This window comes from Bison bison, unplaced genomic scaffold (assembly GCF_000754665.1).
Source record: "Bison bison bison isolate TAMUID 2011002044 unplaced genomic scaffold, Bison_UMD1.0 scf7180017864189, whole genome shotgun sequence".
Classification (NCBI taxonomy): Eukaryota; Metazoa; Chordata; class Mammalia; order Artiodactyla; family Bovidae; genus Bison; species Bison bison.
This window is the reverse complement of record NW_011494761.1, coordinates 677297-681171: the sequence shown is the minus strand read 5'-3', so window position 1 is coordinate 681171 and position 3875 is coordinate 677297.

The following is a 3875-nucleotide window of genomic DNA, read 5'->3' as shown; positions in this document are numbered from 1 at the left end:
TTATATCCTTAATTAACGTTTAATTAAGCAATTGTTTCCTGATCCTCGCCGACGCCGTCCCCGCTTCGAATTCCCTGGATCCACCGGGGCTGGACCCCGGCAGCTTTCAAATTGTGGTGCCGGTGAAGACTCTTGAGAGTCCCTTGGACTGCAAGGAGATCAAACCAGTCCACCTGAAAGAAAATCAAACCTGAGTATTCATTGGAAGGACTGATGCTGAAGCTCGAATACTTTAGCCACCTGATGTGAAGATCCAACTCATTTGAAAAGAACTTGGTAATGGGAAAGATTGAGGGCAGGAGGAGAAGGGGGCGGAGAGGATGAGATGGTTGGATGGCATTACAGACTCAATGGATCTGAGTTTGAGCAAACTCAGGGGGTTAGTGAAGGAGACGGAAGCCTGGAGTGTTGCAGTCCATGGGGTCACAAAGAGTTGGACATGACTTAGCGACTGCGCAACAATAATAAATCTAGCAAGAGGCATACAGCTGTTTTAGAAATTAGTGGGTGATGTCAAATTTCAAATAATCAGTCTTCAGCAAAGACTAGAATGAGAAAGAGTTTTAAAATGCTTGGGGAATTCTGAAGCGGTTTCTGTTTTGTTTCTAAGTAATTACTGCCATGTGTATGCCTCAGGAACCCTCCAGACTGCAACAAGATCCACTAGCCTTTTCTGGGAAGGGAGAGATGGGTTTGCTTGTGCGGGAGCAATCTCTTTAAGCAAGAAAAATAAGAGCAAGGAAACTACTTTTACTAGTGAAGCAACACACACAGTAAGTAGTTACATGCTAATGCAAGGTATCACCTTTAATTAGGACCTGAGGAGGCTGAGTTCTGCTGTCTTCAGTCTTTGGCAATAAGCAGTCATGATCAAAGAGCTACCTTCTTTGAATAATTCAGATAGATATCCATTTTAATTAAAGTAGATAAGGAAAACTGGATATGAAAATGACTGCTGCTCCGTTTTTCACTTTTCGGTTAAGGTGACTGGCAAATGCGTCCCTGTACAGAAGGAAGGCGCATCTGGCTTAGGCCCTCTTTAGGTCTGCAGATCAAGCACACGGTCGGCTGGAGGCCTTCTGTGATCCCAGCACTTCCCTGGGATGGAGCAGGTGGGAGGGAGCCTCTTTCGGCATCGCCTGATGGGTTACCATACAGGTGTCAACAGCTGCCAGAGGACAAACCAATCTGGTTCTGCTGTTCAGAGAATGAGATATATGCCTCCCTGCCCCCAAACAAGAGTGGTTTGGAATGCAGCAAAGCATCTGAGGAATCATTAGACATATCCTCAGAATGTCATGAAAAGGTCCCACTGAAAAGATAGTCTATTCAGAGGTCGGAACGCAGCCCGTGTACACCATCAGAAGTCATAGGCTGCCCTGCTCTGCCTTTGGAGGGTGAGTAAGGATGCTCAAAAGAAAAGTCTGGCACAGAGCCATTAGGTTGCAAGATCTCAGCTGTCTCAGAAGTCTTCAGTGGTCTCCTCTTTCTGCCTCATTTTCTCTTTTCTCTCAGCTGTCTCGCACCCTCTCCTTTTCTCCTCGATCCCCACGCCAGCAGAACAGCAACGTCACCAGCAAATCAATCAACAATCATGTTCAAAACAGAGACAGAAAAGAATCACAAGAGACTGGATAGCTTAGAGCAACGTTCCTTTAATTATGCTTCTTGTTTCCATATGCCTATAGGATTCCTCCTAAGCCTGGGGGTGGGCGTGGGGGGCAAGGCAGGGAAAGCCATGCTCTTTTTCTTCCTTTAAATATTTACAGATCTGGATTAAACCCACCAGTCCAAAGTGATTTCATTTATCTCACTATTAAAGTGGAAAGGGTAGGTTAAAAACTCCACTGCCTTTCATTTTACAGATGGTCTCCATTAATCAATGAAAATATCCATAAGAATTAGGAAGTCATCCTTCCATATGCTTATGAAAACCCAGCCGCACCCTACAGCCCACACTCTGCTCATTCTCCTTGGGTTCCCATTTTTGGATCAGATTTTCAACTGATCCCTTTTACACTCTAACTGCTCAGCATCTTCTTGGACCTCTAGGTCAGATTCCTTTGCTCTGAGGGACTTTTGCCCGGCCCATCGCAAATTTAACTTTTGGAACCTCCTCTGAGATGGGCTTTGACCATTGTCTTCTGGTTCCAAGCACTGAACATACGGGCAAGCGTCACTGCATCTCTCAGTCACAAGTTGCAAGTCCAGGTAGCCTTCTTCACCTCCCTACTTGGCTTTTACTTTCATAGAAGGAGGATCTTACACAAAGTGGGAGAAGACCATGTAAACAATAGTTTTATTAAGGGAACATAAAAATAAGAGCCAGGACTTCCAGGCAGTAATAGTTGAAGTAGTGCATGGGCAGTATGGATGGGGCAGGCAAAAGCAGAGGATGGCCTATGCAGTGAAGATCAGCAAGGGATTCAAGGATGGCAGTGATTTGGGATGGCTATTGTCATACTGAATGAGACAAAGTGTAGCGTGAGCTTAATTTTGATGGAGAGAGCTGTAAAGGAGGGGATGGAAAAAATCCCAAAGCAGAAGACTGTTTAACATCAAAAACATTAAAAAAAAAAGAAAAAGATGGTCAAGACCTGCCAGAGGGTGAGATCCAGTTTGATGCATCATGTGTTTTTCTTAACACCATCAGAGACCAGACCGATACGTGACTGAAAAGAACGCTCAGAGTCCCTGGTCACAGGATAATGAGTTTGAAAACACTCTCTTTGGAAACAAACTCAAGGCACTTGATAACTCTGGATGCAAACTTTGTGCTGAAATAAAAGTGAAGTTTGTTTTAACAATGGCATTGGATTCTGAAATGAAGCTCAGCTGCCATAAAAATTCAACATCAGTTGCACACAAACATGACCTTGCATTAAAATAAGTCTTTCAAAGGACTGGATGTACTATAAATTGGGCAAGAATCAGACTCTTTGCAAAATGCTAGTATCTGTCAGGGATGGAGATTACCCTGCTTTTCCTGGAGCTCAGGAAGAGTGACAGTAGGAATAAATGGGCCACTGGCTGTCACTGCTGGAAGGTTCAGGCTCATCCTTTCCATTGCCACAGTGAAATTCATGATAAAATGCCGATAGGATAAAGCGCAGGTCAGACCTGTCCAAATCCAGCATGGAATAAGTGTCTGCTAAGATGATCCTGCCCCCAAAACCACGGACAACTCTGGTACACTTGTATACTTCAGAGACAGATTCATCCTGTGAGAGATGGGCTGACCTGCAGAATCTCATCTGCTGTCCTTGGGGAAACATTAAGAAATAAGAGATGACTGCTCTTCCCTGGCTGTTCCCGTAGACAACTGAGCTTTCTATGTCTTAAACTGACAGAATGTGGTCCACTGGAGAAGGGAATGGCAAACCACTTCAGTATTCTTGCCGTGAGAACCCCATGAACAGTATGAAAAGGCAAAATGATAGGATACTGAAAGAGAAACTCCCCAGGTCAGTAGGTGCCCAATACGCTACTGGAGATCAGTGGAGAAATAACTCCAGAAAGAATGAAGGGATGGAGCCAAAGCAAAAAGAATACCCAGACGTGGATGTGACGGGTGATGAAAGCAAGGTCCGATGCTGTAAAGAGCAATATTGCATAGGAACCTGGAATGTCATGTCCATGAATCAAGGCAAATTGGAAGTGGTCAAACAAGAGATGGCAAGAGTCAATGTCGACATTCTATCTAGGAATCAGCGAACTGAAATGGACTGGAATGGGTGAATTTAACTCAGATGACCATTATATCTACTACTGCGGGCAGGAATCCTTCAGAAGAAATGGAGCAGCCATCATGGTCAACAAAAGAGTCCAAAATGCAGTACTTGGATGCAATCTCAAAAATGACAGAATTATCTCTG